General features: G+C 43.9%; 1 protein-coding gene across 1 annotated transcript in view; it reads right to left on the bottom strand.

The window, feature by feature from the left end:
* tex2 (testis expressed 2) overlaps positions 1-15,253 on the bottom strand; it is a 92,483-nt gene extending 77,230 nt beyond the window's left edge. The window contains exon 1 of the mRNA XM_061974368.1: positions 15,168-15,253. The gene's annotated coding sequence lies outside the window, so the exon portion shown is untranslated. The remainder of the gene's footprint in view (positions 1-15,167) is intronic.
* Between the last annotated feature and the right edge of the window lie 1,239 nt (positions 15,254-16,492).

The raw sequence follows: 16,492 nt of genomic DNA, 5'->3' as shown, positions 1-16,492 counted from the left end.
CACGCTGGCTGTAGAGAGTGTTATAAGCTGTACCTTCACGGCACGCATGACGTTCACAAGCGCCATTCATTTAAAACCCGGGTGCCGCACCAGCTTTCAAAGTCCATATAAAGGTGTGGGCAGCGTGTCTGAGACTCCTGGTTTATACACAGCACAAAGCAAAAAAAAAAAAAAAACTTTGTATACAGTGTTTTTCATTTAAAATTTCAAAAAAAAAATTGCGGTTCCCATTTTTTTCTATAGATTGTGAAACTGGTCAAAATGGCTCTTTGACTGGTAAAGGTTGCCGACCCCTGGCCTATTTGATGAGGTAGAAACAAAATAGGTAGGTAGGTGTTTATTGTCAGTGCACAAGTACAACAAAACTTTGTTTTCAGCACAAACCAGTTCAAGATTAGACAAACAAACAGTGTACAGGGTTACAGAACAGGAACGCTGATGGGTCCCTACGAGGCGCCCCGTAAAAGATGGGAAAAAAGGTCAACGCTGGGGGAGGATGAGTAAAAAAAATACAATCTAGACTGGGCTCCTAAGGGGGCTCAGACTGGAGTGGGAAAAAAACCTTCATAGCAAAGCACATATACTAGGGGTGTAACGGTACGTGTATTTGTATTGAACCGTTTCGGTACGGGAGTTTCGGTTCGGTTCGGAGGTGTACCGAACGAGTTTCCACACGGACATATTAAGTAGCGTAACGCACGTTGCGTAAACAATGCACACCAAGGCACAACACACGGCATGCTAGCAACGACCGGGCTAGGATAGACTGACCATACGTCCTCTTTTCACCGGACATGTCCTCTTTTGCAGAGCTGTCAGGGCGGAGTTTCTTAAATGCCTCAAATGTCCGGCATTTTGAGTTAGGGTTGTGTGTATTTTCAATGTACGTTCAGGGTTAAGAAGGGGTTAAAAACAAAACAAATTGTGGAGGTGGGCACAGCAGCATTGGTGAGGGAGGGGCAGAGACAGAGACAGAGAGAGAGTTATGATAAACGCGCATGCGTCGCCAGGCTCTGCTTTTTATCCATAGATTTATCACATTTAATTTTTTATTATCTATAGCAGGGGTGTCAAAAGTGTGCCCCGGAGGCCATTTGCGGCCCACAGCTAATGTTTTAAAGGCCCACGGCACATTCTAAAAATATTATTAAAATAAACAAAAACATAACATAAGTGAAATAAAAAAGCTTAAAGGTTAAATGTAATTTAGAAAAAGTTGCAATGTTGACTAATAAAACAAAGCTGTTTTTTTTTTCTTTCAAACTGTCATTGCTCAAAACATAATATTGAATCAAAATCAATGTTGTTATGAATTATTGACCTATCCAAGGTTCCCATTACTTCACATCAAATATTCCACTAAGAAAAATATTTTTGGTGGAAGATTTTGCAAATTTGGTAAATAAATAACCCAAAAAATGTATATTTTGTTGTTTTCTTACTGTACCGAAAATGAACCGAACCGTGACTTCTAAACCGAGGTACGTACCGAACCGAAATTTTTGTGTACCATTACACCCCTAACATATACATATTACAACATACATTTCGAGACTTGCAACAGAGGGGAGGGAGTGGGGGTTACGGTGGCAGGCTGCAGCTCTTCAGGCACTGCCCAACCGTCCATCACCCCTAAGGGATTGGCGTCAAATGATCACACTTGCACGTCTGCAGCTGACTGACAGATAGTCGGCAGAGCTTTATTTAATGAAGTGTAGCAAAGCCTGCTTCTTTAAAAAAATCAAAAATGTGTTGGGCCTACACATGGGGCAAACTAACAACGTCTCACATAGGAAATGGGAATGATTGACAAAATTTAAAAAAAGTTTCCCCTTTAAAACACCATTAATAAGTCACTTATGCAAAATAGGGGAACTCGAGCTTAAACTGTTGTTTTCTGCATGCAAGCTGAGTAGAATTACTCTTTGTGTGATGAAGTCAACAAAGGACTTCCCCCTTCTCTGGCCAATCTTTACTTCCTATTAGACAATTAGGCAAACAGCACCCGTTATTATTGCAAATGCTGTCAGTTAGAGTGCACAACAAAGTCAACAATACGTGCAGCACTAAATCACCGCTGAGCTGCAGACCACTTTATGCTTTGTCAGTGTGCAGTTTAGCTGGCCAGTGAGCACGAGCACACACACACACACACACACACACACACACACACACACACACACACACACACACACACACACACACACACACACACACACACACACACACACACACACACACACACACACACACACACACACACACACACACACACACACACTCTTGTATATACTGTACCGGCTATTCAAGTCAGAAGCAATTAGCTGCGACACATGTGCCCATTTGTTACAGTGACAACAGCCACTGGCTGCTCCACTGGCTTCCTAACGAGTGTTGTCCATCCATCCATCCATCCATCTTCTTCCGCTTATCCGAGGTCGGGTCGCGGGGGCAGCAGCTTAAGCAGGGAAGCCCAGACTTCCCTCTCCCCAGCCACTTCGTCCAGCTCTTCCCGGGGGATCCCGAGGCGTTCCCAGGCCAGCCGGGAGAGATAGTCTTCCCAGCGTGTCCTGGGTCTTCCCCGTGGTCTCCTACCGGTCGGACGTGCCCGAAACACCTTCCTAGGGAGGCGTTCGGGTGGCGTCCTGACCAGATGCCCGAACCACCTCATCTGGCTCCTCTCGATGTGGAGGAGCAGCGGCTTTACTTTGAGCTCCCCCCGGATGACAGAGCTTCTCACCCTATCTCTAAGGGAGAGCCCCGCCACTCGGCGGAGGAAACTCATTTCGGCCGCTTGTACCCGTGATCTTGTCCTTTCGGTCATGACCCAAAGCTCATGACCATAGGTGAGGATGGGAACGTAGATCGACCGGTAAATCGAGAGCTTTGCCTTCCGGCTCAGCTCCTTCTTCACCACAACGGATCGATACAGCGTCCGCATTACTGAAGACGCCGCACCGATCCGCCTGTCGATCTCACGATCCACTCTTCCCTCACTCGTGAACAAGACTCCGAGGTACTTGAACTCCTCCACTTGGGGCAAGATCTCCTCCCCAACCCGGAGATGGCACTCCACCCTTTTCCGGGAGAGAACCATGGACTCGGACTTGGAGGTGCTGATTCCCATCCCAGTCGCTTCACACTCGGCTGCGAACCGATCCAGTGAGAGCTGAAGATCTTGGCCGGAGGAAGCCATCAGGACCACATCATCTGCAAATAGCAGAGACCTAATCCTGCAGCCACCAAACCAGATCCCCTCAACGCCCTGACTGCGCCTAGAAATTCTGTCCATAAAGGTTATGAACAGAATGGGTGACAAAGGGCAGCCTTGGCGGAGTCCAACCCTCACTGGACACGTGTCCGACTTACTGCCGGCAATGCGGACCAAGCTCTGACACTGATCATACAGGGAGCGAACTGCCACAATCAGACAGTCCGTTACCCCATACTCTCTGAGCACTCCCCACAGGACTTCCCGGAGTACACGGTCGAATGCCTTCTCCAAGTCCACAAAGCACATGTAGACTGGTTGGGCAAACTCCCATGCACCCTCAAGGACCCTGCCGAGAATATAGAGCTGGTCCACAGTTCCACGACCAGGACGAAAACCACACTGTTCCTCCTGAATCCGAGGTTCGACTATCCGGCGTAGCCTCCTCGAGTGTTGTGTTGAATAGTTTTATTGTACAGTGGCTGGCGACCATTTGTGAGTCAAACATGCTGGGTCGTGCACCGGAGACATTCTGCAGCACTTGACTTCAAGGCCACATGCATGTACAAAACCCCAAACCAGTGAAGTTGGCACGTGGTCTAATTTGTAAATAAAAACAGAATACAATGATTTGCAAATCCTTTTCAACTTATTTTCAATTGAATAGACTGCAAAGACAAGATATTTCATGTTCACACTGAGAATCATTAAAGGGGAACATTATCACAATTTCAGAATGGTTAAAACCATTACAAACCAGTTCCCAGTGGCTTATTTTATTTTTCGAAGTTTTTTTCAAAATTTTACCCATCACGCAATATCCCTAAAAAAAGCATCAAAGTGCCTGATTTTAACCATCGTTATATATATACCCGTCCATTTTCCTGTGTCGTCACATAGTGATGCCAATACAAACAAACATGGCGGATAGAACAGCAAGCTATAGCGACATTAGCTCGGATTCAGACTCGGATTTCAGCGGCTTAAGCGATTCAACAGATTACGCATGTATTGAAACGGATGGTTGTAGTGTGGAGGCAGGTAGCGAAAACCAAATTGAAGAAGAAACGGAAGCTATTGAGCCATATCGGTTTGAACCGTATGCAAGCGAAACCGACGCGACAGCCAGCGACACGGGAGAAAGCGAGGTCGAATTCGGCGATCGCCTTCTAACCAACGATTGGTATGTGTTTGTTTGGCATTAAAGGAAACTAACAACTATGAACTAGGTTTACAGCACATGAAATACATTTGGCAACAACATGCACTTTGAGAGTGCAGACAGCCCAATTTTCATCAATTAATATATTCTGTAGACATACCCTCATCCGCTCTCTTTTCCTGGGGGTCTGGCGGCAGATTTCTTTGACTTTCAAGGTCAAGGTCAAGGTTCAACTTTATTGTCCCCGCGGGGAAATTTGTCTTGGGCACAGTGCATCATTGCTTTCTTAACATACCCAAAAACAACAGAACAAAAACACAAGCACAGACACAACCACAACCATACAACTAACATTTAAACATCAGAACATGGAGCTTGATAGACATAGGTGGCACTTTGATGTAGGCATAAAATCTACAGTTTGGAGATAAAGATAAAGTACCAATGTTCATTGCACTAGAGCTCATGGATAAAGTGCTGTGTGCTAAAGTGCTTAGTTCTAAAGTGCTATGTGCTAAAGTGCTATGTGCTAAAAAAGTGCTAACCTATGTATTAAAATTCTATTGCACATTGTTGGTCAACTTAATGGAGGCTGGAACAAATGATAATATAAGGCGGTTAAATTTGCATAGTGGGACCCGGAGTCTTCTCCCTGATGGCAGGGTTCCATATTCAGGAAAGAGTGGATGTTGTGAGTTGGAAATAATTTTCTTAGCTTTTTTCCTAACTGCCTGCTCATAGATGCTCTGTGAGCAGGCAGTTAGGAAAAAAAGCTAAGAAAATTATCGTTGGAAATGCATCTGCTTTGAGTGTCGCAGGATATCCACATATTCTTGCCATCTCTGTCGTAGCATAGCTTTCGTCGGTAAAGTGTGCGGAACAAACGTCCAATTTCTTGCCACTTTCGCATCTTTGGGCCACTGGTGCAACTTGAATCCGTCCCTGTTCGTGTTGTTACACCCTCCGACAACACACCGAGGAGGCATGATGTCTCCAAGGTACGGAAAACAGTCGAAAAAACGGAAAATAACAGAGCTGATTTGACTCTGTGTTTGAGAAAATGGCGGATTGCTTCCCGTTGTGACGTCATCGCTCCGAGAGCGTATATTAGAAAGGTGTTTAATTCGCCAAAATTCACCCATTTAGAGTTCGGAAATCGGTTAAAAAAATATATGGTCTTTTTTCTGCAACATCAAGGTATATATTGACGCTTACATAGGTCTGGTGATAATGTTCCCCTTTAATTTAGAATTTAATGGCAGCAACACATTGCAAAAAAGTTGTCACGGGGGCATTTGTACCACCAAGTTAAGGCTCTGTAACAGTTGTCAAAAACATTTCAAGGTATAATCGAACTTGAAAATAAGGGGTTCATGACAAAAAGGACCAGATTACTCTCAATACTGTCAACCTGACAAATCCTGAAAATTTGCGCATGACCGTCACTGTAGTCTGTGACGACACCGTAGTCCAGGGGTGTCAAACTCAAATACGGAGTGGTGTGCCATAATTTAAAACTGAACAAAGCCGCGGGCCAAGGTTGAAAAAAATGAACCTTTTAATAGGGACCCAAACAAGTTTTGCATTGAATATTGAACAAGCAAGGCTTGTATAACTTTATAGTGACATGCAAAATCTAGTTTCAAATAATAATAATAATTAAAAAATATCTATGGCATATCAAATACAATTTAAATACAAATTTAATGCCTCTTTTCTATATGCAGCCTTCTGAGGTAAATATCAACATTACATTTTTCCACAGGCTAATAAATTAGAAAATAAAATAACAATGAATAAACCAAACATTCAGGACTTTAAACTGCTCAGTTTGCAATACACTGATCTAATCTGATGTGCCCAAACCAGATTACTGCCATCTTTTCTTGGATGCTAGTTCATTAATGTCGGGGCTCAGGCTTTGAGCTGAGGCAACCTTCATTATCGAACGAAGTTGTTCATCAGTCATTATACCTCGTAGTCCACCCGGACCACAGTCTTGGGGGCGTGCTTTAAAAGGGACTGCGTTTATCGTCCTCCACGAGCTGTCGTCACGTCTGCTTTTCATCCATTCCAACAACGTGCAGGCCCGATCACAAAAAATATGTGCGACTTCAGCACGCACACACACGTAAATGCATTGCATACTTGGCCAACAGCAATACAGGTTACACCGACGGTGCCCGTATAAATAACTTTAACACTGTTAGAAATATGCGCCACACTGTGAATCCACACCAAACAAGAATGACAAACACATTTCGGGAGAACATCCGCACCGTAACACAACATAAACACAACAAAACAAATACCCAGAATCCCATGCAGCTCTTCCGGGCTGCAATATACACCCCACCCCACCCCCCCACACCCCTCCGTGCGTCGGTTGATGCGGGCGGGGTTTGGTGGTAGCGGGGGTGTATATTGCAGCCCGGAAGAGTTAGGGCTGCATGGGATTCTGGGTATTTGTTTTGTTGTTTTTATGTTGTGTTACGGTGCGGATGTTCTCCCGAAATGTGTTTGTCATTCTTGTTTGGTGTGGATTCACAGTGTGGCGCATATTTCTAACAGTGTTAAAGTGGCACCGTCAGTGTAGCCTGTATCGCTGTTGGCCAAGTATGCCTTGCATTTACGTGTGTGTGCGTGCTGAAGCCGCACATATTATGTGACTGGGCTAGCATTCGCTGGACTGTGTGAGAAGTGGACGTGACGATTTTTGGGAGGGGCACTGAAATTTGAGAGTCTCCCAGGAGGGTTGGCAAGTATGAGAATTAGCGGTGAATGCGGTGTAACCGCGGCACCGGCGCTGAATATAATCGGCGGGCCAGCTCTAGTGTTAATTTGATATCACCTCAAGGGCCAAGTAAAATTACACGGCGGGCCAAATTTGGCCCGCGGGCCAGAGTTTGACACCCATGCCGTAGTCGATAAGCTTCTTTTTTTTCTCTATCTTCTTGTTATGTGACATTCATCCTCCACTGTTGCCATTTCTAATATAAAGTAGTGTAAAGTTCTAACTTATATCTCGCTAAGGAAGCGCTAAAACATACCGGTGTAGTGAGTTTACATAATTCACCCAAGGAACTTTAGTTATTAGAGAGTTCCGGTCGGACGGTTTTTCACGGGACACATTTCGGGCGTTGTTGTTGTTGCACTAGTGAGCCACGGATGAGGAGATGCTGCTCCGTTATTGATTGAAGTAAAGTGTGAATGTCATTAAAACAGTTAGCGCCATCTTTTGACACTTCTTCCACTCCCGTCCTTGCACGCTACACCGCTACAACAAAGATGACGGGGAGAAGACGCTGTCGAAGTGGAGGCACGTAAATAAGACCCGCCCACAAAACGGCGCATCTTGAAGAGACTGTCAGAAAGCGACTTGAAGATGATCTGTAAAACATCATCTATGCAACACTTTTAACATCATTACATGTTATGTAGACCACAAGGAAGTCTTTTACATTTAGAAAATAATAATAATAATAATATAACTCCTTTAAAGGGGAACATTATCACAATTTCAGAATTGTCAAAACCATTAAAAATCAGTTCCCAGTGGCTTATTATATTTTTGGAATTTTTTTTCAAAATTTTACCCATCACGCAATATCCCTAAAAAAAGCTTCAAAGTGCCTGATTTTAACCATCGTTATATACACCCGTCCATTTTCCTGTGACGTCACATAGTGATGCCAACACAAACAAACATGGCGGAAAGAACAGCAAGCTATAGCGACATTAGCTCGGATTCAGACTCGGATTTCAGCGGCTTAAGCGATTCAACAGATTACGAATGTATTGAAACGGATGGTTGTAGTGTGGAGGCAGGTAGCGAAAAACGAAATTGAAGAAGAAACTGAAGCTATTGAGCCATATCGGTTTGAACCGTATGCAAGCGAAACCGACGAAAACGACACGACAGCCAGCGACACGGGAGAAAGCGAGGACAAATTCGGCGATCGCCTTCTAACCGACGATTGGTATGTGTTTGTTTGGCATTAAAGGAAACTAACAACTATGAACTAGGTTTACAGCATATGAAATACATTTGGCAACAACATGCACTTTGAGAGTGCAGACAGCCCAATTTTCATCAATTAATATATTCTGTAGACATACCCTCATGTCAGCAGGCCAGGGAAGCTAGGGTCGATATTCTTTTCTTGATTATCTTCGGGACGGTGCGAGCCAAGACATCCAGGGGGGTTTAGCTCACTCGTCTGCGGGAACAAACTGCCGCCATTGCTTGCCGTGCTACCGAGGTCCTTTGTCCCTGAATTGCTCACACACTCCGGCAGATTCAATGGGGGTCTGGCGGCAGATTTCTTTGACTTTATCGTTGGAAATGCATCTGCTTTGAGTGTCGCAGGATATCCACACATTCTTGCCATCTCTGTCGTAGCATAGCTTTCGTCGGTAAAGTGTGCGGAACAAACGTCCAATTTCTTGCCACTTTCGCATCTTTGGGCCACTGGTGCAACTTAAATCCGTCCCTGTTCGTGTTGTTACACCCTCCGACAACACACCGACGAGGCATGATGTCTCCAAGGTACGGAAAACAGTCGAAAAAACGGAAAATAACAGAGCTGATTTGACTCGGTGTTTGAGAAAATGGCGGATTGCTTCCCGATGTGACGTCACGTTGTGACGTCATCGCTCCGAGAGCGAATATTAGAATGGCGTTTAATTCGCCAAAATTCACCCATTTAGAGTTTGGAAATCGGTTAAAAAAATATATGGTCTTTTTTCTGCAACATCAAGGTATATATTGACGCTTACATAGGTCTGGTGATAATGTTCCCCTTTAATGGACCTTATAATCCGGTGCGCCTTATAATATGGAACATAAAATTGTTGAAAAATAATGATAATAATAATAATAATAAATTAGATTTATATAGCGCTTTTCTAGACACTCAAAGCGTTTCACAGAGAAGTGAGAAGCCATCATCCATTCACACCTGGTGGTGGTAAGCTACTTTCATAGCCACAGCTGCCCTGGAGTAGACTGACGGAAGCGTGGCTGCCAGTTTGCACCTACGGCCCCTCCGACCACCACCCATCATTCATTCACCAGTGTAGGCGACACTGGGGGCAAGGGTGAAGTGTCCTGCCCAAGGACACAACGGCAGCGATTTGGATGTTCAAGAGGCGGGGAGCGAAAATGTGAATTATATTTATATAGCGCTTTTCTCTAGTGACTCAAAGTGCTTTTACATAGTTAAACGCAATATCTATAAGTTACATTTAAACCAGTGTGGGTGGCACTGGGAGCAGGTGGGTAAAGTCTCTTGCCCAAGGACACAATGGCAATGACTAGGATGGCGGAAGCGGGGATCGAACCTGGAACCCTCAAGTTTCTGGCACGGCCACTCCACCAACCGAGCTATGCCGCCCCAAAATACTTTGATATGAGATATTTAGGGCAGGGCAGCACGGTGGATTAAGGGTTAGTGCATGTGCCTCACATTACGATGATCCTGAGTTCAATCCCGGGCTTGGGATCTTTCTGTGTGGAGTTTGCATGTTCTCCCTGTGACTGCGTGGGTTCCCTCCGGGTACTCCGGCTTCCTCCCACCTCCAAAGACATGTACCTGGGGATAGGCTGATTGGCAACACTAAATTGGTCCCAGCGTGAGAATGTGAGTGTGAATGCTGTCTGTCTGAGGTGGCGACTTGTTCAGGGTGTACCCCGCCTTCCGCCCGAATGCAGCTGAGATAGGACCCCGAAAGGGACAAGCGGTAAAAATGGATTGATGGATATTTAGGGCCGAGGTAGAACATTTTTGTGAGACACAGGTGAGGATGGCATCAACTCAACTCTCCACCCATTTAAAGGATCATAATAGTATTACCCATATATGGCAGTGACGTGCAGTCACTAGAGGCAGGTGAGGCGGGGCCTCACCTGCAATCATGGAAAGAAAAAAAAAGTAAAAAAAAAAAAAAAAAAATGAAATTGTTATATGTATCCAGTGATTATACTATAAAGTTATTTTCCATTAAACTTCACCAGTTTTAGATTATTTTTATTCAAAATCGCTGAATTTTCACATTTGCCGTTCAAATACTGAGAAGAGACGGTGCGGTGATCAGCAGCCAGTTGAGGCACGTCACTCAGTGCCTCAACATGGATTGCGCAATGACTCGGCGAACTGCTGGCCTGCTGTGCAGTGAGACTGTATTGCTATATGAACTATATTATACATTTCCATAGTTTAGTTAGCTGAGGTATATAATGTACCGTATTTTCCGCACTATTAGCCGCACCTAAAAACCACAAATTTACTCAAAAGCTGACAGTGCGGCTTATAACCCGGTGCGCTTTATATATGGATTAATATTAAGATTCATTTTCATAAAGTTTCGGTCTCGCAACTACGGTAAACAGCCGCCATCTTTTTTCCCCGTAGAAGAGGAAGTGTTTCTTCTTCTACGCAAGCAACCGCCAAGGTAAGCACCCGCCCCCATAGAACAGGAAGCGCTTCTTCTTCTACTGTAAGCAACCACCCGCCCGCGTAGAAGAAGAAGAAGCGCGCGGATATTACGTTTCATTTCCTTTGTGTGTTTACATCTGTAAAGACCACAAAATGGCTCCTACTAAGTGACAGGTTTCCGGTTCATGAAAAGACGCAATCTCTCCATCCGCACACGGACTACTATTTCACAGCAACTGCCTAAAGACTTTCAAGAAAAGCTGGCTACTTTCCGTGCATATTGTAAAAACAAGATAGCTGAAAAAAAGATCCAGCCAGAGAACATTATCAACATGGACGAGGTTCCACTGACTTTTGATATTCCTGTGAACCGCACTGTGGATACAACGGGAGCACGTACGGTGAATATTCGCACCACAGGGAATGAGAAGTCATCCTTCACTGTGGTTCTAGCTTGCCATGCTAATGGCCAGAAACTTCCACCCATGGTGATATTCAAAAGGAAGACCTTGCCAAAAGAGACCTTTCCAGCCGGCGTCATCATAAAAGCTAACTCGAAGGGATGGATGGATGAAGAAAAGATGAGCGAGTGGTTAAGGTAAGTTTACGCGAAGAGGCCGGGTGGCTTTTTTCACGCAGCTCCGTCCATGTTGATATACGACTCCATGCGCGCCCACATCACGCTGGTTTTTAATATATTATTAAAGTTTGACTGACCTATCTGACTGTTTTTTTGACATTCCTTTAGCGCAGTTAGATGCGGCTTATAACACGGGGCGGCTTATAGGTGGACAAAGTTTTGAAATATGCCGTTCATTGAAGGAGCGGCTTATAACCCAGGGCGCCTTATGGTGCGGAAAATACGGTACAGTGTATTTTGTCAACAACTGTATGTGTGTAACGTATTTCTTGTGCTGAGCGATCATAAAACGGCTGCAAAAGACGTACTGGCTGAGGCTCGCCTCCTGCACCCCCGCCGTAGAATTGTTATATCAACTAAAGCCCACACTTAAACTTTCCACGTGCAAGATTGAATCTATTTAAAAAAAATATTTCATAAGAAGCCAAAAAGTGCAAAAACAATAATGTTGGTGTTGGAGGAGTTGTGAATGACTGCAGGGACACAACATTATATACACCTGCAGACTGCAGGTGTACCTAATTCACAACTCCTCCAACACGAACATTATTGTTTTTGCACTTTTTGGCTTCTTATTAAATAACTTGTGTAACCTATTTTCATGGGCTTTCCTCTTTGTGATGTTAAGTTCCTGTTATGCGCTATTATACAGTATATGCCTTGAGCTCTTATTTTGAAGGCGCTAAGAGCGGAAGTGATGTCACGTTGCGGAGGTTTTTGAAAGAAGGTAAATAAAGTGGTCCTCGTGTAAACCGGAGCCTCCGTGTTTGTTATTTTGTAGTTTCATACAGTATAGGCGACATTTATAAACCCTCGGTTACACTTTTTTAAATAGATTCAATCTTGCACGTGGAAAGTTGAAGTGAGGGCTTTAGTTGCGGCGCATGGACTTAATTTCTAAGTAAAGGTAAGACCATAATAACATTTTTTTTTTTTTATTAAATGTGCTTTTTTGTGTGCTACAGTTTGTATGTGTAAAGTTAAAGTTAAGTTAAAGTACCAATGATTGTCACACACACACTAGGTGTAATGAAATGTGTCCTCTGCATTTGACCCATCCCCTTGATCACCCCCTGGGAGGTGAGGGGAGCAGTGGGCAGCAGCGGCGCCGCGCCCGGGAATCATTTTTGGTGATTTAACCCCCAATTCCAAGCAGGGAAGAATGCTGGTATGAGCTTTTAAACATAACCCGTTAACTGCTGCCAATCAAATGGTGAATAAGATACTCTTTAGGGTTCATATGTTTGTAAATCTGACTGTGATGAAGTCAGTGCCTCACCAGCCATCAACCTCACCGCACGTCACTGATATACAGTGTTGGGATTAACGCGTTACAAAGTAACGCGTTACTGTAACGCCGTTACTATCGGCGGTAACTAGTAATCTAACGCGTTATTTTTTATATTCAGTAACTCAGTTACCGTTACTACATGATGCGTTACTGCGTTATTTTGCGTTATTTTTTATGTAGTATCGGCTAGAAACTGAGAAGATCTGAGTGTTGCAGCGCTGCTGAAGAGGCGACAAAAAAGAGGCGCGCCGCGCGCTCTCTGTGTGTACGTGTGTGTGTGTGTGTGTGTGTGTGTGTGGGAGGGGGCGTGTCTGTGTCTACTATCAAGACGTCATGGCGAACCCCGAAGCCGAGTTTCTTAAAATGGAGATATTTTCAGTACGTTTCTTTTATCGACCACAAAGAAAAGAACATTTTAGTTGAATGTAAGTTTCAAATCTGCTGAAACAGCTACAAAAACAACATGCTTCGACGAAGCTAGTAAAGAGACACACACTTCACCTCCACCTCCAACAGCGGCTGGATTTTAATGAGGCACTGCACACTGAAGGTACGCACACACTGTCAATTCTCTTATATACTCTTTCATTTTAGACTTTTAGAGTGTTTGATTATCACATCACTCTAAATGTTTAGACGATAAAGTTCACAAACCTAAAGAGGGATACTAGTGGGCCAGGCTAATATTTCCTTTTCTCTAAACTAAGTGGGGAAATGTGAAGAGTGTTCTGGGCTTCAGACATGATTTTATTTCAGAATTCCTTGAGATAAAAAAACGCCTGGTTAGGCTTTATGTATGTAGTGTGTGCCTTTCTTGTTTTACAGCTATGTTGTTATTATGCTGTTTGTTACTTATGTATGTTAAGTTGCAGCTATTTAAAATAGTTTTGTCAATTTGTTCTGGTCTGAAACAAATTGGCCCTTTAAAACATATCTTTGTCTTTGTGTGTTGTATGTAGACCACATTGCTTAGCAGAGTTCAGTGATACAAATGCATGTCAAGTTGATCAACAGATTGTATTATTCTCCCGTGCAATAACAGTACTGAAATGAAGGCTAAAAGGGCATTAAATGGGGCCTTAAAAAAATAAAATAAAATATATACCGTATTTTCCGCACCATAAGCCGCCCTGGGTTATAAGCCGCGCCTTCAATGAACGGCATATTTCAAAACTTTGTCCACCTATAAGCCGCCCCGTGTTTTAAGCCGCATCTAACTGCGCTAAAGGGAATGTCAAAAAAACAGTCAGATAGGTCAGTCAAACTTTAATAATATATTAAAAACCAGCGTGATGTGGGCGCGCATGGAGTCGTATATCAACATGGACGGAGCTGCGTGAAAAAAGCCACCCGGCCTCTTCGCGTAAACTTACCTTAACCACTCGCTCATCTTTTCTTCATCCATCCATCCCTTCGAGTTAGCTTTTATGATGACGCCGGCTGGAAAGGTCTCTTTTGGCAAGGTCTTCCTTTTGAATATCACCATGGGTGGAAGTTTCTGGCCATTAGCATGGCAAGCTAGAACCACAGTGAAGGACGACTTCTCATTCCCTGTGGTGCGAATATTCACCGTACGTGCTCCCGTTGTATCCACAGTGCGGTTCACAGGAATATCAAAAGTCAGTGGAACCTCGTCCATGTTGATAATGTTCTCTGGCCGGATCTTTTTTTCAGCTATCTTGTTTTTACAATATGCACGGAAAGTAGCCAGCTTTTCTTGAAAGTCTTTAGGCAGTTGCTGTGAAATAGTAGTCCGTGTGCGGATGGAGAGATTGCGTCTTTTCATGAACCGGAAACCTGTCGCTTAGTAGGAGCCATTTTGTGGTCTTTACAGATGTAAACACACAAAGGAAATGAAAACGTAATATCCGCGCGCTTCTTCTTCTTCTACGCGGGCGGGTGGTTGCTTACAGTAGAAGAAGAAGCGCTTCCTGTTCTATGGGGGCGGGTGCTTACCTTGGCGGTTGCTTGCGTAGAAGAAGAAGCACTTCCTCTTCTACGGGGAAAAAAGATGGCGGCTGTTTACCGTAGTTGCGAGACCGAAACTTTATGAAAATTAATCTTAATATTAATCCATATATAAAGCGCACCGGGTTATGTCAGCTTTTGAGTAAATTTGTGGTTTTTAGGTGCGGCTAATAGTGCGGAAAATACGGTAAGTAACTAAATAGTTACTTTTCACAGTAACGCATTACTTTTTGGTTTAAGTAACTGAGTTAGTAACTGAGTTACTTTTGAAATAAAGTAACTAGTAACTGTAACTAGTTACTGGTTTTCAGTAACTAACCCATATGGTCAACATCCTCTTATGAACCAGGAAGTAGCCTAACAATCGCATGATTAGACACAAATGTGACACTATCCTTCTACATTCAGGAGTTTGTTAAGAGTATACATGTCCATTGTAACATAAAAGATGGACTTACCTTTAGACTTTCAGACATTCACGGTGCCTTCACGCCCCCCCCCCTGATGCAGGCTGCCAGACGTCATCTTCACCCACTTGAGCGGCTAGCATGCAGGCTGCAGCGGCACACTGGAATTCCACGCATTCAAATGTTCATCAATTCGGATCAAATACGCAAAAATTTGCTTTTTTTAAAGAGACAGTGCAGCGTCGCATCGCGATCGCTTTATTTATCCTGTGTTGGCTAGGACCATTTGTGCAGCTTATCTAATTGGGCCTACACTAACAATGCGATCCCAAACAACAATGACAATAAACTCACCCTGATTAGTTCATTGTTCGAGGGTCCAGGCCACAGCACGGCTTTGGACTTCCAAATCAGTTCCGAGAAGGGAGTGGATGATTGGGAGAAGCTGCCCCGCTGCACGTCTCTATGGCGCGAACACCCCAGATGATTGTTTTGCTGAATGGGAAGCTGGTGGGCGCCACACCTCCTCCTCTTCAACACTGGCATCGCATTTCCGCTAGTGGGTGCATCCTCCCCGGCTCACTTCATATATATATATATATAAATAAATATATATATATATGTGCCTCCTTTCCTCTCCCTTACAGCCGGGCTGCTGCTGCAGGAAGGCTGCGTGTCAGCTGCGTCATGGCGCTGCTGCACAACCAGAGTCCTCGTCCGCAAACGCAACCTATAAGTTGGCAAACAAACAGCTTTGCACAACAAAGCGGGTAAAGTCGTTGGGTTAAAATAACAATAAGGGGGGGAAAAAAATCAGAAAACGCGTTCAAAAATCTTACATTGGTTACACTTTAAACTAGTTTGGTGTCACGGTATCTATTGGGCTGTGCTGCCATCTGCCGGTCAACTGTGGTCATGTCAGTGTGAGCATCAGCTACAAACAGCCAGATAATTTTTCTATTCTAGTGCAGTGGTTCTTAACCTTGTTGGAGGCACCGAACCCCACCAGTTTCATATGCGCATTCACCGAACCTTTCTTTAGTGGAAAAAATAATAATATATATATACATACTTTTTTTCCCCCCAACTTTTTTTATTGGCATTTTCAAATAGACAGAAAAAAGTGCAAGTCAAAACAGTACAATTTTAAAGTCAGTAATTGATTCACACCCTTTCCCTTAAAACCCAAACCACCCACCCACCCTGTCCACCCCACTCAGGTCCCACTAACGAGGGACAAATGGCACAATTATGTAACAAGTAAGACGACAAAGACAGACACATTCTCACACACACACACACACACACACACACACACACACACACATACGCGGCCAGAGACAGACAGATATATATAAAACAAAAATATATATATA

Source organism: Nerophis lumbriciformis, linkage group LG22, assembly GCF_033978685.3.
Source record: "Nerophis lumbriciformis linkage group LG22, RoL_Nlum_v2.1, whole genome shotgun sequence".
NCBI classification, from domain to species: Eukaryota; Metazoa; Chordata; class Actinopteri; order Syngnathiformes; family Syngnathidae; genus Nerophis; species Nerophis lumbriciformis.
Note: the sequence above shows the minus strand (reverse complement) of the source record. Positions and strands in the feature narration are given on the sequence as shown.